We start from the raw sequence: 26424 nt of genomic DNA, 5'->3' as shown, positions 1-26424 counted from the left end.
GCCAGCAGAAGGAGAGAAATAATAAAAATCAGAGCAGAAATAAATGATATTGAGACCAAAAAAACAGTAGAAAGGATTAATGAAACAAAGAGTTGGTTCTTCGAGAAGATAAACAAAATAGACAAACCCTTAGCCAGGCTAACTAAGAAAAAAAGAGAAAAGGCTCAAGTAAATAAAATTAGAAATGAAAGAGGAGAAATTACAACGGATACCATGGAAATACAGAGGATTATAAGAGAATACTATGAGAAATTATATGCCAACAAATTGGACAATCTAGAAGAAATGGATAAATTCTTAGACTTATACAACCTCCCAAAATTGAACCAAGAAGAAATGGAGAATCTGAATAGACCAATCACAAGTAAAGAGATTGAAATAGTAATCAAAAACCTCCCAAAAAATAAAAGTCCAGGACCAGATGGCTTCTCCAGTGAATTTTACCAAACATTCAAAGAAGATTTAATACCCATCCTCCTCAAACTATTCCAAAAAATAGAGGAAGATGGAACACTTCCTGAATCATTCTACGAGGCCAACATCACCCTGATACCGAAACCAGACAAAGACAATACAAAGAAAGAAAATTACAGGCCAATATCGCTGATGAACATTGATGCAAAAATCCTCAACAAAATATTGGCAAACCGAATACAACAATATATTAAAAAGATCATACACCATGATCAAGTGGGATTTATACCAGAGACGCAGGGATGGTTCAACATCCGCAAATCAATCAACGTGATACATCACATCAACAAAACAAAGAATAAAAACCACATGATCATCTCAATAGACGCAGAGAAGGCATTTGACAAGATACAACATCCATTTATGATAAAAACTCTCAATAAATTGGGAATAGAAGGAAAGTACCTCAACATAATAAAGGCCATATATGACAAACCCACAGCTAACATCATACTCAACGGGGAAAGACTGAAAGCCATTCCTCTGAGAACAGGAACGAGGCAGGGCTGCCCACTCTCACCACTCCTGTTCAACATAGTACTGGAGGTTTTGGCCAGAGCAATTAGGCAAGAAAAAGGAATAAAAGGAATCCAAATAGGTAACGAAGAAGTGAAACTCTCACTATTTGCAGATGACATGATTGTATATATAGAAAACCCTAAAGAATCTGTTGGAAAACTGTTAGAAACAATCAACAACTACAGCAAAGTTGCAGGGTACAAAATCAATCTACAAAAATCAGTTGCATTTCTATATGCTAATAATGAACTAACAGAAAGAGAGCTCAAAAAGATAATACCATTTACAATTGCACCAAAAAGAATAAAATACCTAGGAATAAATCTTACCAAGGAGGTGAAGGACCTATACAATGAGAACTACAAGACATTATTGAGGGAAATCTACGATGACATAAAGAAATGGAAAGATATCCCATGCACGTGGATTGGAAGAATAAACATAGTTAAAATGTCTATTTTACCTAAAGCAATCTACAGATTCAATGCAATCCCAATCAGAATCCCAATGACATTCTTCACAGAAATAGAAAAAAGAATACTAAAATTTATATGGGGCAACAAAAGACCCCGAATAGCTAAAGAAATCCTAAAGAAAAAGAACAAAGCAGGAGGCATCACAATTCCTGACTTCAAAACATACTACAAAGCAATAGTAATCAAAACAGCATGGTACTGGTACAAAAACAGACACACAGATCAATGGAACAGAATTGAAAGCCCAGAAATAAAACCACACATATACGGACAGCTAATTTTCGACAAAGGTGCTAAGGACATGCAATGGAGAAAGGAAAGTCTCTTCAATAAATGGTGTTGGGAAAACTGGACATCCACATGCAAAAGAATGAAAGTGGACCATGTGCTATCGCCATACACAAAAATTAACTCAAAATGGATCAAAGACCTGAAGGTGAGACCTGAAACTATAAAACTCATAGAAGAAAATATAGGCAACACACTATTTGACATTGGGTTTAAAGGAATCTTTTCGGATGACATGCCTACCCAGACTAGGGAAACTAAAGAAAAAATAAACAAGTGGGACTTTATCAGACTAAAGAGCTTTTATAAGACAAATGAAATCAGAATCAAGATGAACAAACAACCAACCAGCTGGGAGAGAATATTTGCAAAACATACATCTGACAAGGGGTTGATCTCCATAATATATAAAGAACTCACACAATTGAACAACAAAAAAACAAACAACCCGATCAAAAAATGGGCAGAGGAAATGAACAGACACTTCTCCAAGGAAGATATACAGATGGCCAATAGGCACATGAAAAGATGCTCAACATCACTAATCATCAGGGAAATGCAAATCAAAACAACACTAAGATACCACCTCACGCCCGTTAGAATGGCTATAATCACCAAGACAAAAAACAACAAATGTTGGAGAGGATGTGGAGAAACAGGAACCCTCATACACAGCTGGTGGGAATGCAAATTGGTGCAGCCTCTATGGAAAACGGTATGGAGATTCCTCAAAGAATTAAAAATAGAGATGCCCTATGATCCAGCCATCCCACTACTGGGAATCTATCCAACGCACCTGAAATCAACAATCCAAAGAGGCTTATGCACCCCTATGTTCATTGCAGCATTTTTCACCATAGCCAAGAAGTGGAAGCAACCTAAGTGTCCCTCGACTGACGATTGGATTAAGAAAATGTGGTATATATATACAATGGAATACTACTCAGCCATAAAAAAAGACAAAATCGTCCCATTTGCAACAACATGGATGGGCCTGGAGCGTATTATGTTAAGTGAAATAAGCCAGAAAGAGAAAGACAAACACTGTATGATCTCACTCATATGTGGAATATAAACCAACACATGGACAGAGAAAACTGGACTGTGGTTACCCGGGAAGTGGGGGTGGGGGGTGGGGGGTGGGCACAAGGGGTGAAGGGAGTCATATATGGGGTGAAGGACAAACAAAAATGTACAACCCAAAATCTCACAATGTTAGAAACCATTAAAATATCAATAAAAATGTAAAAAAAAAAAAAAAAAAAAAAAAGATCAGTGGCCTGGGGTTTGCTACTTTGGATCCTGGGTGCGGACCTATTCACCAGTCATCAAACCATGCTGAGGTGGCGTCCCACATAGAAGAACTAGAAGAACATACAACTAGGATATACAACTATGTAGTATGTACTGGGGGCTTTGGGGAGAAAAAAGAAGAAAAGAGGAAGATTGGCAACAGATAGCTCAGGGCCAATCTTCCTCAAAAAAAACAAAAACAAAAAAGAGGATAAAAAACCTAAAAAAAAGAAGAAAAAATCAAAAAAGCTGGAGGTATCACAGTCCCTGACTTCAAAATATACTACAAAGCTATAATAATTAAAACAGGGTGATACTGGTACAAAAACAGACACACAGATCAGTGGAACAGAATTGAAAGCCCAGAAATATGGGCAGCTAATCTTCGGCAAAGGAGATAAGAACATACAATGGAGAGAAAGGAAAGACTCTTCGATAAATTGTACTGGGAAAACTGGACAGCCACATGCAAAAGAATGAAAGTAGACCATCTTCTTTCACCATACACAAAAATTAACTCAAAATGGGTCTAAGACTTGAAGGTAAGACCTGAAACTACAAAACTCTTGAAAGAAAGTATAAGCAGTACACTCTTTGACATGGGTCATAGAGGGATCTTTTCGAATTCCGTGTGTACACGGACAAGGGAAACAAAAGAAAAAATAAACAAATGGGACTTCATCAGACTAAAGAGCTTCTGCAAGGCAAATGAAACCAGAATGAAAATGAAAAAACAACCCACAAGCTGGGAGAAAGTATTTGTAAACCATATATCCAACAAGGGGTTAATCTCCATAATATATAAAGAACTCACACAACTGAACAACAAAAAAACAAATAACCCAATCAACAAATGGGGAGAGGATATGAACAGACAGTTTTCCAAGGAAGATATACAGATGGCCAATAGGCACATGAAGAGATGTTCAACATCACTAATCATCAGGGAAATGCAAATCAAAACAACACTAAGATATCACCTTACACCCTGAGAATGGCTATAATCACCAAGACAAAAAATAACAAATGTTGGAGAAGTTATGGAGAAAAGGGAACCCTCATTCACTGCTGGTGGGAATGCAAACTCATACAGCCTGTATGGAAAGCAGTATGGAGATTCCTCAAAAAATTAGAAATAGAAAGACCTTATGATCCAGCTATCCCACTACTGGGTATCTATCCAAAGAACCTGAAATCAACAACCCAAAGAGGCTTATGCACCGCTATGTTCATTGCAGCATTATTCACCATAGCCAAGAAGTGGAAGCAACCTAAGCATCCCTCGGCTGATGATTGGATAAAGAAGATGTGGTATATATATACAATGGAATACCACTCAGCCATAAAAAAAGACAAAATCATCCCGTTTGCAACAACATGGATGGACCTGGATGGTATTATGTTACGCAAAATAAGCCAGACAGAGAAAGACAAATACCATGTGATTTCACTCATATGTGGAAGATAAACTAACACAGACAGGACAGAGAGAACAGTTTGGTGGTTACCAGGGGGAAGGGGGTTGGGAGGTGGGCACCATGGGTGAAGCGACACATTTATATGGTGACTGACAAACAATAATGTACAACTGAAATATCACAATGTTATAAACTATCATGACATCAATTTAAAAAAATGACAATAGAAAAAAATCAATGAAACTAAGAGCTGGTTCTTTGAAAAGATAAACAAAATTGACAAAACTTCAGCTAGAGTCACCAAGCAAAAAAGAGAGATGGCTCAAATGAATAAAATCAGAAATTAAAGAGGAGTAATTACAATGGACACCTCAGAAATACAAAAGATGATAAGAGAATACTATGGAAAGCTATATGCCAACAAATTGGATAATCGAAAATAAATGGATAAATTCTTAGACTCATACAGGACTTGTATGCTTAAAACTATAAAACATTATTGAAAGAAATTGAAGACGACACAAAGAAATCGAAAAATATTCTGTGCTCTTGGACTGGAAAAATTGACGTAATTAAACTATCCATACTTCCTAAAGCAATCTACAGATTCAATGCAATCTCTACCAAAGTTCTAAAAACATTTTTCACAGATATAGAACAAAGGATGCTAAAATTTATATGGAACAACAAAAGACCCCAAATGGCCAAAGGAATCCTGAGAAAAAAGAACAAAGCTGGAGATATCACACTCCCTGATTTCAAAATATACTACAAAGATACAGTAACCAAAATAGCATGGTAGTAGCACAAAAACAGACACACAGAACAGTGGAGCAGAATTGAGATCCCAGAAATAAACGCACACATTTATGGACAGGTAATTTTCCACAAGGGAACCAAGAACATACAATGGAGAAAGGAAAAATCTCTTCAGTAAATGGTGTTTGGAAACCTGAATAGCCACATGCAAAAGAATGAAAGCAGCCCATTGTCCTATACCATACACAAAAATTAACTCAAAATGGATTAAAGATTTGAATGTAAGACCTGCAACTATAAAACTTCTAAAAGAAAACATAGGCAGTACACTCTTCAACATTGGTCTTAGCAGCATATTTTCAAACATCATGTCTGACCAGGCGAGGGAAACAAAGGAAAAAATAAACAAATGGGACTTTATCAAACTAAAAAGCTTCTGCACAGCAAAAGGAAACCATCAACAAAACGAAAAGACAACCTAACAATTGGGAGAAGATATTTGCAAACCATGTGTCTGATAAGGGGTTAATATCCAAAATATATAAAGAACACATACATCTCAACAACCAGAAACAAACAACCCAATTGAAAAATGGGCAAAAGATCTGAACAGACATTTTTCCAAAGAGGATATACAGATGGCCAATAGGCATATGAAAAGATATTCAACATCACTAATTATCAGGGAAATGCAAATCAAAACTACGATGAGATATCACCTCATGCCCATAGAATGGCTATAATTAACAAGACAAGAAATAACAAGTGTTGGAGAGGTTGTGAAAAAAAGGGAACTCTCATACATCACTGGTGGGAATGTAAACTGGTACAGCCATTATGGAAAACAGTATGGAGATTCCTCAAAAAATTAAGAATAGAATGACCATATGATCCAGCTATTCCACCACTAGGTATTTATCCAAAGAACATGAAAACATGAATGTGTAAAGATATATGCACCTCTATGTTCGTTGCAGCATTATTCACAATAGCCAAGACGTGGAAACAACCTAAGTGCCCACCAACGGAAGAATGGATAAAGAAGATGTGGTATATATACACAATGGAATACTACTCAGCCATAAAAAAAGATGAAGTCTTGCCATTTGCAACAACGTGGATGGACCTTGTGGGTATTATGCTAAGTGAAGTAAGTCAGACAGAGAAAGTCAACTACTGTATAATCTCACTCATAAGTAGAAGATAAAAACAACAACAACAAACAAACACATAGGATCAGAGATTAGATTGGTTACCAGAGGGAGAGGGGGGAGGGTAAAAGAGGTGACACGGCACCTATGTACGGTGATAAATGGTAATTAGTCTTTGGCTGGTGAACATGGTGTCTACACAGATATTGAAATATAATGATGTACACCTGAAATTTATATAATGTTATAAACCAATGTTACCTCAAAAATAGAGTAAGATAAAAAAGAAATATTTCCAGAAGTATAAGTGAAAAACAGAGAAATAAGTACTAGAGATGTAATGTATAACATGCTGACTTTGGTTATCACTGCTGTATGGTATATTTGAAAGTTGTTAAGAGAGTAGATCCAAAGAGTTCTCTTCACAAGGGACAAAAGGCATTTTTCTTCTTTTTCTTTTTTTCGGTATCTATGTGAAATAATTGATGTTAACTAAACTTATTGTGGTAACCATTTCATAACATGTGTAAGTTAAATCATTGTCCTATACACCTTAAACTTATACAGTGCTGTACATCAATTATATCTCAATAAAACTGGAAAAAAGTAATAAAGAAACATTGAAAAAAAGTTAAAAACTCATCTATTCCTACCTAAACCTTTTTAATTATTCAGTCTAAGAAATAAACTGTACAATTCCTCCTGCTAATAACACCGCACTAAAAGGGTCATGTTTTAGTCCCCCAACTCTGCTCGCAATCAAGTATAGAAAAAGAAGAGAAATTGTACAGAGGAAGTCTGTTACATTGATGTTATTTTCTGACACAAGGATTTTAATACCTTATATTTCTTGGCAATTTGCAGCTAACAGAACCTATTGACACATTTTAACACATTGCCTAACTTGCTCATTGTTGAAACAGTATATTAACCCAGGACAATTAAAGTAAATTATTAAGAGTTTCTTACCAGCCTGTGTCAGGCAGGAATTATTGTTTTACTTATATTACTGATAAGACAATGGAGGCTTACAGAGGTAGTTCCTTTTTCAAGGTCTCACAGAAAATAAGTGACTTGAACCCTCAGCTTTGGATCCTGGCAGCCTGACTCCAGAATCTGTGCCCTGACATCCCAGGGCAGCTCTGGGTTCATCCAGCCTGACGCATCCTCCATCAGTGTCCTCCTGCTCAGCTGTTACTGCTGGTCTCCTGCCTGCTCATCCTCCTCATGGGATGTGTCCTCCCGCTTGCTTGCAACCTGGGAGAGAAGCGTTACTGTTTCAGTCCAAAGCTGATCCTTCACTTTCATTTAGAAATTACCCACCCTGGCTTCTTCTTCTAAAACACTCAGTTTTTAATCAATACTTACATAGGATTTACTATGTACCGGCAAGATTTTAAGAGCATTATAAATATTATGAGATATGTAATCTTCCTGATGACTTTAATGATCAATACATTGTTACTGTTAGTGTTGCCACTTTAAGGAAGAAAAAACTGAGGCACAGAGAAATTAATAATCTTTCCATTGATCACACAGCTTATAGAGTATGGGAACCTGTGAACGCTGTTTAGCATTGGCTTTGAGAAAATAAAGGGACAGTCAAAGCTCTTTGAATGCTGTCCTGTTTTTGATTTCATGAGACTCCCAATCATTGCGATGAAAATATTGAAAGTAGAGCCTCAGCTGGGTGAGGGACTCTGGCAGTTCTGGGCAGACCCTAAAACACCCTGGCTACTGCCTCTCTTCCCTGGCAGCCTATAAGAAATATTGTTTTATTCCAGTTAAATAAATTAACTTCTGCACCCATAATTTTGTCTCGGTTCTGTAAGGATCTGTCCTGTTGTGTTTGGAGAGAGCTACATTCTTCATCTCTTCTTTCTCTACAGTCACTCCTCCTCCAGCCTGCTCCTGCTCCCACCATTCACTAACCTGTCCTCATCAAGGTTGCTGATCACATTCACGTTCTGTTTCTCAGAGAGGTCTTCCTTGACTACCCTCTATGTAAATTCAACCCCCAACACTCCCTATCCCCACTCCCCGCTTATTTTCTTCTGAGCATTTACCATCATCTAATATATAGATGTGTATTTTGCTTCTTTGCTTTCTTTAGTATCTGTCTCCTCCCACTAGAATAGAGCTCTGTGAGGCAGGGGTTTGTATCCACTTTGTTCACTGCTTGATACTGAGCACCTAGAACAGTGTGCAGCACGTGGTAGGTAGTCAATAAATATTTGTGCAATTGATGAGGGACCGAATCATTCTGGAACTCCTGAAATCTTCTCTGGCATTCTTCGTCTCCTTCAGGTCCCATTCTGCTTCTCCTTACCCCCAAAATGTTAACGTACTCAAGGCTCCATCATCAGCGGTTTGTTTTTCTCATTCTATTCATTTTATGCATGAAGTGGGCAAGGTTGTTTTAGGATTCATTTGAGGATCAATAAGACAAGGTACATTAGGTGTCTGTACCAGGCCGTGACACTCGAGGCTAAATACTTATCTTTTAGAAACATACAAAATAGAGAAAATTGATAAATAATTTCCATAAGCAAAAAGCTGACATGCAGGTTACTTGTATAACAATTAGAGACGATTTGGGGATCCTGTATTCTACTGAGTTCTTCCTCTGGGTTGTAGCTTACCATGGCATCTGGATACTCCATGATGAGCCCCATTTGTCTTGTGCAAAACCAGAAAAATCAGCTGACAATAAATCGAGAAGCACTAAAGATTCTTGACGACATATCACAGCCTGTGGTGGTGGTGGTGGCCATTGCTGGGCTCTATCAGACAGGGAAATCCTACCTAATGAACTGCCTGGCAGGACAGAGCCATAGTGAGTGTTGTCCTGGGGCTGGGCCATACGCTTGGAAGCAGTAATAGCACAGGCTGATCACACCTCCTTTAGGGTCATCTTCAGCAAGAGATGAAGAAAACTCCTCCCATGGAAGAAAACTTCTAATTCTCACTGCAAAATTTATAACTTCAACCCCATCTGTCCATAAAATCTCACCCTTCTGCCCAGTAATGAAGAGTTCTCCAATGCTGTCAAAGGATCCACCACGTTGGTTTTTGTGTGTGTGTGTGTGAGGAAGATTAGCCCTGTGCTAACATCTGCCAATCCTCCTCTTTTTTTGCTGAGGAAGACTGGCCCTGGGCTAACATCCGTGCCCATCTTCCTCCACTTTATTTGGGACGCCGCCACAGCGTGGCTTGCCAAGTGGTGCATCGGTGCACGCCCGAGATCCGAACCAGCGAACCCTGGGCTGCCGCAGCGGAGCACGAGCACTTAACCGCTTGAGCCCCCGGGCCGGCCCCCCACCACATCGGTCTTGACCCCCAACCACTCTCATCTGCTCAGGAGCTCAGCTCCAGCAACTATTCCCTTCCTTTCTCCTACATCACTTTTGACCTATACTACAGGGTCATTTCATGCGGCACTCAAATACTGTTTAATATGTTCTGTTTTTAAAAAGGGGTAGAAGGAAGAAGAGGAGCAGCACCCCTGTATATCTCATATCTCAATGGGGCTACCATCCAATATTTTTGCTTCAATTCATAGCAAAACTTTGATAAATTATACCTCATTTTCTTTCTCTATTTAGTCTTTCTAATAAGTTAACTATTAAACATTCAGAAGAGTTCATAGAACATACATGTACAATTAAGTTAATAAAGTGATCATCTGTGTAATCACTGCCCAGATCAAGAAATAAAATATTACCAACACCCAAAAGCCCAAATCATTGTCTTTTTCTTTCTTTTAGGGAATTTTTGATCAGCAGTCAGGAAGCACACTTTCCTTGCCTTGCCTAAATTAATTAATAACTCAATTTTGAAGGATTAAAGATTGAGGACCCTAAGGGAGATATGATTCAAGGAACCTCAACAATGTCCTGTTTTATTCTACTCAAGATAATATCAGGTTATAACGAGGTGATTTCTCGTTGTTGATAATGTCCCTACCCTCAAAATGTTTTAAGACACCTGAATTGTGACTCTACCACTGCACTCATATCATAGGAATAACAAAAAGAAAGAGACTGGTGTCCAGTCAAGGTCCATGAGCAGAGCCAGGCCACTACTCTCTCTCCTGCGTGATGACTTGCTTTGCATGTTTTCATGACTCATGACTGAAAGTGATAACATCCAATTATACCATGTCCTATTTCGCTGGGGGAACTAGGAGTTCAGATTACTCTGTATTAATCAGCAAGCAATCAAATACTACCACGATATAGAGGAGTACAGACCATCTCAGCCTTTATACCCTCTCTGTGGAGAACACACAGGCTGTTGAAATTGAATGGCCTGAGTCATGCAGAACCGTGCTCCCATTGGTAATTTATCAAGTCCATTTCTATCCTCGGTTGAAGGAAGCGTCAGCATACGGCAGAGGGTCAAAATCTTGGACTGTTGGACAAGATATATCACTGGCAGATTTCTGGGCATATACTTCATATCCTCTCCTCCTGTGGGTTTAAGCCTTTGGAAAGAGAGGCAAGCAAGTCTCACAAGTCTTCTCTGCTTTCCCTTCTGTTATATCCCCATCCGAGGCAAAGAACAAAAAACTCATGATTTGCTTAAAAAGGAGAAAAGAAATGAGGAAAATACAGGGAAGAAATGAAGGAAAGATTCCAACAAAAGCTGATGTATCAGACCAGGTCCCGGCAGGACACAGACGACCTACTCAAGGGGCAATTTAAGAGTGTCTAACGCAGGGACTATTTACAAGGGCATAAGCAGGGCAAAGGGAACCAATGAGGAATGAGGAAGCACCCAAAGAGTGGCAATAAAAACGGCAGGTAGCTATTATAAATCCTACAGCCAGAAGAGGCAAGCAATGAGTGGACACCAGAACGTGGCAAAGAGCAGAGCTATTGGGTGGAGCTAAATGAGAGGAACTGTGACCCAAGGTAGTGGAGCAGAGGCACTGGGACACTGTCGCTCACCAGGGTGGAACCTAGGGGAACACACACCCACTTCTGGTCTCCTGCTGGTGCCTCCCACTGGTTGAACTCCATCAGAAATTGGAGTACAAGGGAGCTCTTCAGTGTCAGGGAAAAATAGAAAGGTTAATAGAGTTTACATTAGGTCTGCAGGGTGACATTGTTGAGCCATTGATGGTATGAGATGAATAGAGGACACAAAGTATTTCTTGAGAAAGTTCTTAATATGCATAAAGTTTGGATCAGCTGTCCTTGCTGAAATGGAGCAACCCTCCTCCCAGACAGGCACTTACATTCTGACATGTTGGATAACTATAACCTGTCGACAGCCTGGACTATCTGCTGTGACTGTATGTTGCTTTCTCTTCTTTCTTTGCATGTTTCCGTCTGGGCTCCACTGTGAGGTCTGAAACCAAGGGCATCTGGGTGTGGTGTGTAACCCACCCCTCCAAGCCAAACCACGCCCTGGTCCTTCTGGACACGAGGGCCTGAGCAACATGGAAAAGGTAAGACAGAAAGGCTCCTTTGCTCTTGATATTCTCCTTACATTTTAATTTGCCACCTCAGTTCAACTTTTATGACATATCCTGTAAACTGCAAATCCATTTCTGAATAATGAGGCTAAATTCTGTTCCTTGAATTTACTTCCTTTTCAAGCTTAATACTTTGGTAATTAGAGCCAGATCTTCCTATTTTTAACGCTGGAGTGAAAGATACAAGTTAACAAGTACTCATTGTGCAGCTGAATTCCAGGGCTTTGTGTTACATCCTATGATAGTGCAGTGAATGCGGTAAGGCCCAGAGCCTACCTGGGGATAAGGAAATTAGCAGTGTCATCAGTATAGGGTACCATGGATACAAAAAGTGAGAATGTAACCCAGTCGTTCAGGTTAAGAAAAACATCTTGGAGGAAGCTTTAACCCTTGAGATAAATGGGCTCTAATAGTTAAGGTGTGTGGAGTTGATGGGGTTGGAGGTAGGAACCATGAAAATAGAGTTTCAGTGAAATAATCTGTTTAAATAATCTCCAGAAAAGCTTCAGCTACAGCAGGAACATTCACTAAAGTTTTAGTTCAAGTCTCTGAGCATCAGAGAATAATTCTTCATTGACATCTATAAAAACATGAGCTAGACCTACCAAAAGCATTGTAAACGGCCTAATTTTAGATATTTTACCTTCATAGTGTTAGTTGCAATCAGTCTTTTCTCCTTATTTTTATTAGTCTGAGTCTAAATTGAAAGTAGCAGCAGTGGATCTTTGGCTTCCATTACTGCAAAAAGAGTTGGGGCATGAATTCAGAAATTCTGAATTCAAAAATTCAGGTTAAAGTATTCAGTAATCCCCTCAGTGTAAAGCCGAAATGGCTTATGGATTCCCAGTAAACTATAGTTTGCATAAACCTTCTCCTTTTTGTCTAATTTTATTGGCCAGGGAACCAAAACACAACAAATTGTAAAGTGGTGGCAGCAGAACTACTTGCTGCCCTTACACCTGTAGTGTATTCAGCTCTTCTCTAACGCTGTTACCATGTCCCTCACGACTTGCCCTGACTCTCCTTTTAAGCCTCAGCTCTTCCCACACACATAACCACTACTTCAGTCAGGTAAAATAACCCTGTAATACCTTTACATGACTACACTGTCTGACAATTCTGATTGGCTTCTGTTGTCCTTCCACTTAAGATCCCTTTATCTCCACAATTCCACATTCCATCAATTATTTAAAGCCCAGCTGTTTTCAACCTAATGTCATCGTATTGCTGTCAGACATAATCACTTGTTGCTCTGAATTCATATAATACTTTTCTGGTTTATTGTCATTCCACCTTTGTCTTTTACGGCATGACATTTGATTCCATTCCTGGCAGAGTTTATCATCTTGGAGGCATTTATATGTTGACATGTATATCTGCCCCTCCAGAAAGTCATCTCTCGAGAGCAGGGACTGTCATATGGAACTTTATATCCACACAAGCAATGCCAGTTTATGGCATTTTGTACATACACAAGGAATAGTTGGTGAATTTAAGTGAATAGCATTTGTGTCCCTAATACAGCCCATAATCAAGAAATATTTGCAAAGGAATCATTGCCCACTTATTATTGCACACTTTCCTTGTTCTATGCTGTATTAAATATTTGGCATACATTTCCAGTATCGTTCGCTTCTGTAATAGCTAAAGAAACTGAAGTCCTGAGAATGGTCAATGTCAATACCCAAAATGAGGTTTGAATTTAGCATTGTCTTCAAAATTTATGTTATTTGTCCTACTATTGTAGTACAGCCGACATAATGAGTGAACAACTGAATGAGTGAATGAAGAGTAGACTCCCAAGTCCCTGCTGTAATGTACTTTCTAGGGTGACTCTAAGAATGACATGTGGATCTTTACACTGGCCTTGCTTCTGAGCCATTTGTCTACAACAGCATGAGCACCATCAACCACCAGGCCCTGGATCAGCTGCAGTATCCTTCCAGGAACTAACCACTGTATTTTATTGAGTTTCCGGGAATGGCAACTGAGACAGTTTCTTCCTTCTTGTGACTCATTTCTCCTGGTGGAGGAGAAGAGGACACAGGGCAAATGGGAATGTTTTTAAACTTGTTTCTGGGTGTGATCTGGAAATTGTGGTGTAGAGCACTTCGCATTCCTTCGCTAAGATCCCAGCTATGTGACTGAACTAACAAAGCTAATTAAGACAAGATCCTCTCCCAGCTCTGGTGAAGTAGATGACTCAGCCAAGTTTGTGAGTTTTTTTCCAGACTTTGTTTGGACTCGTGTGGGATTTCATGCTGGAGCTGGAGTTAAACGGACACCCCATCACTTCTGATGAGTACCTGGAGAATACCTCGAAGTTGATTCCAGGTATCAGAGCATGGCCTGGGTGGCGGAAGGCTCAGAAGGGGATAGGATCAACTAAGCCCTGTCATTCAGCACTCGATGTCAACCTTTATATTAGATTGGATTGAGACCCATGCTAAAGTTATTGGTGATTGACGAGAGGATATGGTTTCAGTCATTATTATTACTTGAAAAACTCTAGCAAATTGAGTTTAAGATCACTGAGGAAACTTAGGATGCAATATAGGACCAAATGATTTTAGAAAAATTGATACCATGTAGAAAAAGGCTCACATACTTGTATTATATATTAAGTGTTCTTCCTCTTCTATTTCAAGCAAAATAACCTATCAGATTGGAAGTTGGTAAACACAGAATCACAAGGTAAATATATTTTTGAAATATATTTCACACAGTATATTTCTCTAACCCACACAGTTACAGCCTTCATAGGCAGGATATTTATACTCTAAATAGTTAAAAAAAAATAAAAAAGAAAGAAAGGCATTGACATGTCCTTCCAGTAAGACTGTCAAATCCTTCATTTGCTCATTCTCGTAACATCACCCTCTTCGTTCTACAGCCTTACACAGTATCGTCACGTTCATATAATAAATTCATTACATGGATTATATTCAGCAGAGAGGATAATGAGTCATACCTAGAAGCAAAGTTTATTTTTGTTTATTTAATCATTTATTTATTCTTTCCACAAATATTTACTGAACAGCTAGAATATGCCCAGAACCCCTCTGTGTGACATTGTCATGTCTGATATAATCTGATATAGAGAACTGGTGAGGTCTGCAAAGTACATTTAGGTTAACCTTATTGTTTTGTGATGTCTGCTAAAGGAATCTCTAAACATATTTCTAATGTGTGTATGTATGATTTTTCACTCTGATTTTATAAAGCTTTTCTTTACTTACTCAGTATCATCTGTCCTCTACATGGTATTGTCCCCAGCAATATCATAAATATCCTTATTTCTTTTTTTTTTAAATATTTTGTTTATTGCAGTAACATTGGTTTATAACATTGTATAAATTTCAGGTGTACATCATTAAACTTCTATTTCTGCATAGATTACATCATGTTCACCACCCATATACTAATTACAACCCATCACCACACACATGTGCCGAATTATCCCTTTCGCCCTCCTCCCTCCCCTCTTTCCCTCTGGTAACCATCAATCCAATCTCTGTCTCTATGTGTTTGTTTATTGTTGTTGTTATCTACTACTTAATGAAGGAAATCATATGGTATTTGACCTTCTCCCTCTGACTTATTTCACTTTGCATAATATCCTCAATCTCCATCCATGTTGTCACAAACGGCAAGATTTCATTGTTTCTTATGGCTGAGTAGTATTCCATTGTGTATATATACCACATCTTCTTCATCCATTCATCCCTTGATGGGCACTTAGGTTGCTTCCAAGTCTTGGCTATTGTGAATAACGCTGCAATGAACACAAGGGTCCATGTATCTTTACGCATTGGTGTTTTCAAGTTCTTTGGATAAACACCCAGGAGTGGAATAGCTGGATCATATGGTAGTTCTATCCTTGATTTTTTGAGGAATCTCCATAGTGTTTTCCATAGTGGCTGCAGCAGTTTGCACTCCCACCAGCAGTGTATGAGAGTTCCCTTCTCTCCACATCCTCTCCAACACATGTTGTTTTCCTGTCTTGTTAATTATAGCCATTCTGAGGGGTGTGAGGTGATAGCTCATTGTAGTTTTGATTTTATTTCCCTGATAGTTAGTGATTTTAAACATCTTTTCATGTGCTTGTTGGCCATCCGTATATCTTCTTTGGAGAAATGTCTGTTCAGGTCTTTTGCCCGTTTTTTAATTGGGTTGGTAGTTTTTTTGTTGTTGAGATGCATGAGTTCTTTGTATATTTTGGAGATTAAGCCCTTATCAGATGTATGGCTTGCAAATATCTTCTCCCAATTGTTAGGTTGTCTTTTCATTTTGTTGATGGTTTCCTTTGCTGTGCAGAAGCTTTTTAGTTTGATGTAGTCCCATTTGTTTATTTTTTCCATTGTTTCTCTTGCCCGGTCAGACATGGTGTTTGAAAAGATGTTGCTAAGACCTACGTCGAAGAGCGTACTGCCTATGTTTTCTTCTAGAAGTTTCACAGTTTCAGGTCTTACATTCAAGTCTTTAATCCATTTGGAGTTAATTTTTGTGTATGGTGTAAGGTAAGGGTCTACTTTCATTTTTTGGCATGTGGCTGTCCAGTTTTCCCAACACCATGTGTTGAAGAGACTTTCTTTTCCCCATTGTATGTTCTTGGCTCCTTTGTCAAAGATTAGCTGTCCATAGATGTGTGGGTTTATTTCTGGGCTTTCCATTCTATTCCATTGATCTGTGTGTCTGTTTTTCTGCCAGTACCATGCTGTTTTGGTTACTATAGCTTTGTAGTATATTTTGAAATCAGGAAGTGTGATACCTCCAGCTTTGTTCTTTTTTTCTCAGGATTCCTTTAGCTGTTCGGGGTCTTTTGTTGTTCCATATAAATTTTAGGATTCTTTGTTCTATTTTTGTGAAAAATGTTGTTGGAACTTTGATAGAGATTGCACTGAATCTATAGATGGCTTTAGGAAGTATGGACATCTTAACTATGTTAATTCTTCCAATCCAAGAGCACGGAATATCTTTCCATTTCTTTGTGTCTTCTTCAATTTCTTTCAGAAATGTTTTATAGTTTTCGGTGTTAAGATCTTTAACCTCTTTGGTTAAGTTTATTCCTAGGTATTTTATTCTTTTTGTTGCAATTGTAAATGGGATGGTATTCTGAATTTCTCTTTCTGCTACTTCGTTGTTGGTGTACAGAAATGCAACTGATTTTTGTATGTTGATTTTGTATCTTGCAACTTTACCATATTCGTTTATTACTTCTAAAAGTTTTCTGGTGGATTCTTTAGGGTTTTCTGTATATAAAATCATGTCATCTGCAAATAGTGACAGTTTCACTTCTTCCTTCCAATTTTTATTTCTTTCTCTTGCCTGATTGCTCTGGCTAGGACTTCCAGTACTATGTTAAATAGGAGTGGTGACAGTGGGCATCCTTGTCTGGTTCCTGTTCTTAGAGGGATAGCTTTCAGTTTTTCACCATTGAGGATGATATTAGCTGTGGGTTTCTCATATATGGTCTTTATTATGTTGAGGTACTTTCCTTCTATAGCCATTTTATTCAGAGTTTTTATCATAAATGGATGCTGTATCTTGTCGAATGCTTTCTCTGCATCTATTGAGATGATCATGTGATCTTTAGTCTTCATTTTATTAATGTGGTGTATCACGTTGATTGATTTGCAAATGTGAAACCATCCCTGCATCCCTGGAATAAATCCCACTTGATCATGGTGTATAATCTTTTTAACGTATTGTCGTATGCGATTTGCTAGTATTTTGTTGAGGATTTTTGCATCGATGTTCATCAGTGATATTGGCCTGTAATTTTCTTTTTTTGTGTTGTCCTTGTCTGGTTTTGGTATCAGGGTAATGTCGGCTTCGTAGAATGAGTTAGGGAGCTTCCCCCTTCCTCAATTTTTTGGAAGAGTTTGAGAGGGATAGGTATTAAGTCTTCTTTGAATGTTTGGTAGAATTCACCAGGGAAGCCGTCTGGTCCTGGACTTTGATTTTTGGGGAAGTTTGTGATTACTGTTTCGATCTCCTTACTGGTGATTGTTCTATTCAAATTCTCTACTTCTTCTTGATCCAGTTTTGGAAGGTTGTATGATTCTAAGAATTTATCCATTTGTTCCAGATTGTCGAATTGGTTGGCATATAGCTTTTCATAGTATTCTCTTATAATCTTTTGTATTTCTGAGCTGTCTGTTGTAACCTCTCCTCTTTCATTTCTGATTTTACTTATTTGTGCCTTCTCTCTTTTTTTCTTGGTGAGTCTAGCTAAAGGTTTGTCAATTTTGTTGATCTTTTCAAAGAACCAGCTCTTGGTTTTATTAATTTTTTCTATTTTTTTTTGGTCTCTATTTCATTTATTTCTGCTCTGATTTTTATGATTTCCCTTCTTCTACTGATTTTGGGCTTTGTTTGTCCTTCTTTTTCCAGTTCCTTTAGGTGCATTGTTAGATTGTTTATTTGAGATTTTTCTTGTTGTTGAGATAGGCCTGTATTGCTCTAAATCCTTATTTCTACCATTACTTTACTTTAGAGCCCATATTTCATTTCTGATATGAGAACTGTAATATCAGAACAGTATTTCTGACAATTTCTTGGATTAATCTATCATTCAACAAACATCTAATACCTGGTCGATGCACTGCACACCACGCAAGGGCTAGGGAAACGATCATAAGTTTCTTCACTTGGGATGGATGCCTCCCTTTCCTCCCCAGAAGTAATTTCTTCACCTTGACTCTGTACCAAAACAGGGTTTTCCATGCCTTGAGTAGATGATCATAAGGTTGATTTGCATGATTTAAAAATGTAGATTTACAGGCACAGGAGTTACAATGAGGCAAAGATCCCTGGAAATGAAAGTCCTCAGCCCCCTTGCCTGAAGGCTGTCTCTTTAATGATCTTTTTCCATCTCTGCAGGTGACAATCCCCAAATCCAAACTTCCGGCATGTCTAGAGAGTGTATCAGGAAGTTCTTTCCAGAACGAAAGTTCTTTGTCTTTGACCGGCCTACAAGTGCTGGAAAACTATTACTCCATATCGAGGAAGCATCAGAAAACCAAATGGAATGGGACTTCCAGGTTCAATCAAAAAATTTCTATTCATGTATCTTCACCAAGGCAAAAATTGAGACCCTAGGAGAGGGAATCATTGTCACTGGGAATGGTGAGTCTCTTTTGTTACAGCATGCCTCTCTGGGGTTCAGCGTGTGTGATGAAGCTTGATTGCTGTCTGGGTTTGTCAGTAATTTTGTTTCCTTCTGTATGTGTGGAGAAGCAGATATTCATGCCACATATATAAATACATGTTCCTTCATTAAAGTTTCCCTATATGAAGGTTTACTGCAGCCTACTGTATATCTCATGAAACTAATAGACTAATAACATAAGCACAAGCAGCTACTAAGGATAGAAATTTGCATGGTGATGAGAAATCCAATGGGATAAATGTTCCTCTGTGAAAATACACAAGATATTTTGTGAATTTACACCAGTTAGAAAATAAATCATATGCCATGAATCCCATCTAGCTCGTTGAAAGTTTGAGGAAAAAATTTAAATTTAATCTTATGTACTGCTGGCTTCATGGACATCTGACCTCAGTAGTCACACAGTGCTCTGTGCTGAGGTGGACCCAAGCTTGGTTTAATGTTTGTGTCACTGTCCTGAAATTTTTGATGAATTTTTTACTTGGGGACCCATATTTTCATTTAGAAATCATGCTCAAAAATTCTGTAATTTATTTACTTGTGTAATAAGCTCTTTTTTATTTTGTTACAATGCAAAACTGTTCTGGGAAACCCTTGAACATATTAGTTGAGATTATTAATTTATAATGTGATGAATTTGAAAGCCATAAAAGAGAGAGTGAGTAGACTACAGAGTGATGTTATTACAAGGAAGTGGATTCGTGGAACAGGAAGGAGGAGGAGACCAGGAGGAGGAAAAGGAGGAAGATAAAGAGGAGAAGAAGAAAGAGAAAATGCAAAACTTCATTTCAATAACATTTTGGTGAGTTTTAGAATGTGGATCTTTACAGCTTATAAAATAATGAGTGACAACTTTCGGTCTGTTCCCTAATATTGTGTGTCATTCAGAACTAGGGACTCTGGTGGTGACCTACGTAGAGGCCATCAACGGTGGAGCAGTTCCTTGTGTGGAAAATGCAGTGATAACTCTGGCCAAGTGAGAGAACTCAGCAGCTGTGCAGAAGGCAGCTGACCACTACAGGGAGCAGAGGGCCCAGCAAGTGAGGTTCCCCACAGACACACTCCAGGAGCTGCTGGCTGTGCATGCGGCCTGTGAGGGGGAAGCCATTGCAACCTTCATGGAGCACTCTTTCAACAATAACAAGCGAGAGCACCAGAAGAAGCTCATGGTAATGTGCCTTAGCATATATCCTTTCTGATTCCTGTCCTTCTAGAATGATCCTTGACTCCCCTTTTTTGACCTCATGATGCATGTGCTTCTCCCTATAAAAAGAGCTTGGATTCTTATGAGTGACAGGTCTCTACAGGCTACAGTTCATCCTTTTTCTAAAAAATTGGCTCTTATTTTCTAATATGGCAAAACAAATTACTATGTGCCATTTGTTTCCTTGTTCGTGCCATCAAGTCGATTCTGACTCCTGGCAACACTGTGTGCAACAAAGCGGAACCCTGCCTCGTCTTCTTGCACCATCCTCTCATCTTCCACCACTGTATCAGACAATGCTCCACTGCTATTCACAGAGTTTTCACAACCAATTTTTGTTTTCAGAAGTGGGTCGCCAAGTCCTTCTTCCTAGTCTGAAACTAACATAATGTTATATGTCAATTGCACCTCAATTATAAAATTAAAAGGAACCATGGAGTTCATGTCTATCAACCCCATCATTTCAAGATCTTGAGCCTGAGCCCAAGGGAATTCAGGGACTTTCCACAGGTTGCACAGAGAATTGAAGTAAACTGGGGCTAAACAAGCCTCTTGACTCCCTGTCTATTATTCCAGGTCCCAGTCTCCCCTGATACCATCAGATTGCGTCTTCCAAGACAATCACACCTGGACCTTCCCTTCTAACAGCTTCTTCCTATTGGATTTCTCCACATTTCCCTGGCAGGGCACCATATAGAAAAAGAAGGAGAATTTCTTCCTGCAGAATGCAGAGGCACCTGTCAAATATTGCCAGGCTGAACTTAGGCAGATTTCAGGGCCCCTGGTGGAAAGCATTTTGAGAGGAACTTTCTCTGTGCCTGGAGGGCACAATCTCTACATGGAAGCCAAAAACAAGGTTGAATGGGACTATGAGCCGGTGTCCAGGAAAGGAGTTAAGGTGAGAAATAAGGGAAATGGGAAAGAACAGCACAGTGGAGTCAGATGGTCTTTGTTGGTTCTTTTGAAAATCTCAGACCAGAGCACCATTTGTGGAGAGAAAGCACAGCATGGTGATATCACTACATTTTTAGCTTTTATATCCACAATTAGTTAGATACTCTTAATAAACCAGAAATATTTCTTTCCAAATAGAGGATTTATTATCAGGAATCCAGAAGAAAGAAATATTCCTTTCATTTAGCAAACAACACAATAGTTTTTGTGCCAAGTGTAGGTGGTACATAATTAAAGAAACAACGTTGTTCTCAAGAAGCTTATGATCTTACCTGAGAGGGACAGGTGAATAATCAATTGGATATGGCGGGATAATGGTTATCATACAGATACACACTGGTAGTGATGGTCATGATGATGATGATGGTGGTGATGACAGTGATGGTAATGGTGATGGCTGACATATACTGGGCTTTCACTTCCTAAATTAAGTATATTCTTAGATGCTGTGTTTGGGTTATCAATTTAACCCTGAGTTAGGTACAACTGTCATCCTCATTATAAAATTGAGAGATGTGATGCACTGAGAAGTTAATAAATTGCCTAAGGACACACAACCATCAAGTGGCAGGACTGGTAGGGCAGCTCTAGAACTGCACATATATGTGGTTGTCCGTAACTTGGGGAGGATGGTAGGTGGTCTCATTAGGAGATGAAGCTGGAGAGCTAGGAGAGAGGCTGCTCTAGAGAGTTTTCACAGCTCTAAAAAGGTTGGAATTAGTTTAGACCACTGAAGCAAAGGATCCACAGTGGGATAGTAAGAAAGATGAAGAATTTACAGGGTCCAATTTGCCATTTTATTGAACAACAATTTCCCCAGCAAGAGACTAGATCTTTGTTGTCTGATGAGTCTTTGTTCCTTGTTGTTTCCTCTGGTGAACAAGGTCCTCCAGAGCTTCCTGCAGTCACTGGCAGCAATAAAGGAATCCATCCTGCAGGCAGACAAAGCCCTCACTGATGGGGAGAAGGTCATAGCAGGTACAGCGTTAGGGCTTGGCTCACAGCAGGGTGGGTAGGTTCCTGCAGTCCCCCCGACAGGTATGAGAGTAAAACCTTCCTGAAACAAGAGGCTTCCTCTACCTTGCAATGCACACTCTGCTGTATCTGAAAATAACCCGGGGAGTTTGGGTTGTTCATACAGTCAATCAGTGCCTTTCCATCACATTCTAAAATGTGCTTTACTGGTGTGGCTCCTAGGAGAATTCAGAGATTCCTCTCTGCCAATTTAAAGTCATTTTAGTCTCTGATCTCAGGAGGGTACAGCTCTACATAACTGTTATTTGCTTCCCTCTGTAACACCATTGTGGAACAGCTGAGCATGCCAAGAATCAGGCAACTGAGAAGGAACAGGAGCTGCTAAGACAGAAACTGAAGGAACTGCAGCAAATAATGGAGGCTCAAAATAGAACCTTCCAAGAAAACATAGCCCAACTGCAAGAGAAGATGGAGAGGGAAAGAGAAAACCTTTTGAGTGAGCAGGAAAGGATACTGGAACAGAAGCTGAAGATAAGTCTACACAGAGCCTGGGCAGTGCCTGATTGAGAAACACTAGTTCCTCAGAAAGAGAAGAAGAAAAATTTCAACGAAATCAAAATTTTAACCCTCATGATCCTGGAGGGAAATCCAAAGGCATGTGATTCACTGAAACGTCAAATAAACGTGGATTGTGCTGAAGCCCTAAATCTATAAGACTCCAGCACCTTCTGTAGCTTTAGAGTTTGGAGGGCACAAATAACACGCCTCAGGCTCCCGGACTGCTGTTTGTGGTGATATAGGGTCTCTTTGTGCCCCCAAGTGAATAGGACCTTAGTCCTATAGTCCTTAACATGCTTAGTACAATCTTCAAAGAGACCTGAAATAGATCCATATGGTCTTGAGAGTATCATATTGTGCCTGATGGGAAATGTGGGGTGCTGAAAGCTCTAAAACTTGATGCACTTGCTTCCAGGTCTGCCTGATTCATTGTATACACCTACAGTAAAATGCATTGTTTGTTCCAACTTTAAGCTTGATGACCAGTGTTCTATAGAGAGTCAACAGTTTCCATCGTTAGAAATGTGTGGTCATGCTACCTCGGTGGAACTGAGAATTCATTAGAATTCAATCTATATTCCACCTCCAAGTGCATCCTTAGAGCTGGAACACATTACTGAAAGAGCTGTCGGGCCTCACCTAGTGCCAACTCCTCTCTTCCTCCAGTGATATGGTGCTGAGGGATCATAGGAAAATGTAAACCATAGATGCTCCCACTACTCAGGTGGAAATATTGGACAGACTCCTCAAAGAGTGTTCCAGGGTGATAGAGAAATAGACACAGGTGCTTAGCTGCTGAGGTTGTTAAATACAAAACGCTGATAATTGGGGATTTTCAAAAGTAGGCTCTCTTCTTTTTACAGGTCCCAAAAGAACTACTTACTGAAGGATTTAAAAAGAAATCTGAAGAGTTAAGTAAAGAGATAAATGAACTAAAAGAAGAGATTGAAAGAACTAAAACAATGGGCCTTCAAGACATTCACAGATCCTGGATGCAGCTAGCAGAGTGTTAGCTACCTGTGCTACCTGAGCCTTGTGGCTTCTGAATTGCATTTTCCTGATGATTAGTGATGTTGAGCACCTTTCCATGTATCTTTGATCATTTGTATGTGTTCTGTGGAATAATGTCTATTCAGACCCTCTGCCCGTTTTCTAATCAGATAGTTTGTTTCTTTGCTATTGAGTTGTATGAGTTCTTTATATATTATCAGATATATGATTTGTAAATATTTTCTCCCATTCCATAGGTTGCCTTTCATTGTGTTGATGGTTTCTTTTGCTGTGCAGAAGCTTTTTAGTTTGTAGTCCCATTTATTTTTGCTTTTGTTGCATTTGCTTTTGGTGTCAAATCCAAAAAATCATCGCCAAAACTGATGTCAAGGAGCTTATCACCTATGTTTTCTTCTAGAAGTTTTATGATGTCAGATCTTACATTCAAGTCTTTAATCCATTTTGAGTTAATTTTTGTTTATGGTCTAAGATACTGGTCCAATTTTATTCTCTTGTATGTGGCTGTCCAGTTTTTTCAATACCAGTTATTGGAGAGAGTGCCCTTGGCCCATTGCATATTGTTGGATTCTTTGTCATAAATTAGTTGACCACGTATGCATAGGTTTAATTCTGGGCTCTCTATTCTGTTTTGTTGCTCTGTGTGTCTGTTTTTATGCCAATACCATGCCATTTTGATTACTACAGCTTTGTAATATAAAGGAGCTTTGACATCAGGTAGTGTGGAGTCTCCAGTTTTGTTCTTCTTTCACAGGATTGCTTTGGTCTTTTGCAGTTCCATACAAATTTTTAAATTGTTCTATTTCTGTGAAAAATGCCATTGGAATTTTGATAGGGGTCACATTGAAACTGTAGATTCCTTTGGGTAGTGCGAACATTTTGACAATATTAATTCTTCCAGTCCATTCACATTGGATAATTTCCATTTAGTTGTATCTTCTTCAATTACTTTCATCAATGTCTTATAGAGTTACAGTGTACAAGTCTTTCCTCTCTTTGGTTAAATTTATTCCTAGGCATTTTATTCTTTTTGATGCAATTGTAAACCGGATTGTTGGGAAGTTTTTGATTACCAATTCAATCTCTTTACTAATAGTCAGTCTGTTCTGATTTTTTATTTCTTCCTGATTGAGTCTTCGTAGGTTGTGTTTCTAGGAATTTCTTCCATGTTGTCCAATTTGTTGACATATAGTTGTCCACAGTAGTCTCTTATGATCCTTTGTATTCTGTGGCATCAGTTGTAATGTCTTCTCTTTCATTTCTGATTTGATTTATTTGAGTCCTCTCTCTTTTTTTCCTGGTGAGTCTAGCTAAAGGTTTGTCAATTTTCTTTATCTTTTCAAAAACCAGCTCTTAGTTTCATTGATCTTTTCTATTATCTTTTTAGTTTCTATTTCATTTGTTTCCACTCTGCTCTCTGTTATTTCCTTCATCTACTAACTTTGGGCTCATTTGCTCTTCTTTTTCTAGTTCCTTGAGCTATAAAGTTAGATTATTTACTTGAGATCTTCCCTGTTCCTTGATGTAGGCAATTATCTCTATGAACTTCACTCTTAGAACCATTTTTGCATCATCCCATATGTCTTGATGTGTTTTATTTCCATTTTGATTTATCTCACAGTATTTTTCGATTTCTCTTTTGATTTTTTCCTTTGACCCAATGGTTTTTCAGTAGGTTGTTGTTTAATCTCTACATGTTTGTGAATTTTCCAGTTTTCTTCTTGCAGTTGATTTCTAGTTTCATACCTTATGGTTGATGCTTGATATAATTTCTCTTCTTAAATTCATTAAGACTATATATTTTAAATCGTTCACATTTACTCTGGAGAGATTGTGAATTGTGTAATTGGGATGCATTTTACAATGGAGATGGATCAGACAGGTTTTATTCAGGGTAGACTTTTTCTTCCTCATCCACATCACCTTTTCAGATATCCTCAGCCCATGCTCTAACTCAAGTTTTTACTCTTGTCGTGGAATGGGATTGGAATATTATGAACTCCTAAAATCCTATTATTTGACTCCATTTTCTCTCTGCATTTCTGTTATGACATTATTTCCTGGAAGCCATTGAGAACAAAATGCCTAGGTAAGAAGTACAAGACAATAGAAGGAAAAAACAAGAACAATTTATTAATACAAAACTATTAGTAAACCCCACGATTTAAGGATGTATATCACTCAGAATTCTTTGGTGCAAACAAAATTGGCACTGATTTTTAAGTAAAAAAGAATTTAAGACTGTTAACTAGTACACAGATTCTCCAGGATGGGGAGAAAGTCAGACTATATAGCTCTTCAGCAAGGAGCAATACACTCCATACAATGAAGGCATCTCAAGAGAAAACACCACAGAACCTGCCACCTGGCACCATGATCTCCATATCAAATGCCAGAAGCTCTACCAGGGTCAGCTCTGAGGAACTGGACTCTTCCATCTTCACATTTGTAGAAAACCAACTACCCCATGAAAAATACCATCTCTGGGTGACTCATATCTGCATCTAAGTCTTACGGAAGTGGATCCAATAGGCAGAATCTAAATCATATGCCTCCCCATGGGAGCGTCTAGGAATGAGAGTTGTCTGTCATCTATTTTTGGAAATAAAGACTCTTAAAGGGGAAAATTTTCATCCACATTAAGGTCATCCACTCTGCCCATGTGGATCACTGAATTGGGATGTCCACTTT

At 38.7% G+C, this 26424-nt stretch overlaps 1 pseudogene; it reads left to right on the top strand.

Moving 5' to 3' along the window:
• The first annotated feature begins 9021 nt into the window (after positions 1–9021).
• Positions 9022–26424, top strand: part of LOC131400958 (guanylate-binding protein 7-like) — a 64500-nt pseudogene continuing 47097 nt past the window's right edge.

Source organism: Diceros bicornis, chromosome 4 (genome assembly GCF_020826845.1).
Source record: "Diceros bicornis minor isolate mBicDic1 chromosome 4, mDicBic1.mat.cur, whole genome shotgun sequence".
In the NCBI taxonomy this organism is placed as follows: Eukaryota; Metazoa; Chordata; class Mammalia; order Perissodactyla; family Rhinocerotidae; genus Diceros; species Diceros bicornis.
This window is presented reverse-complemented; position numbering and strand designations above follow the sequence as displayed.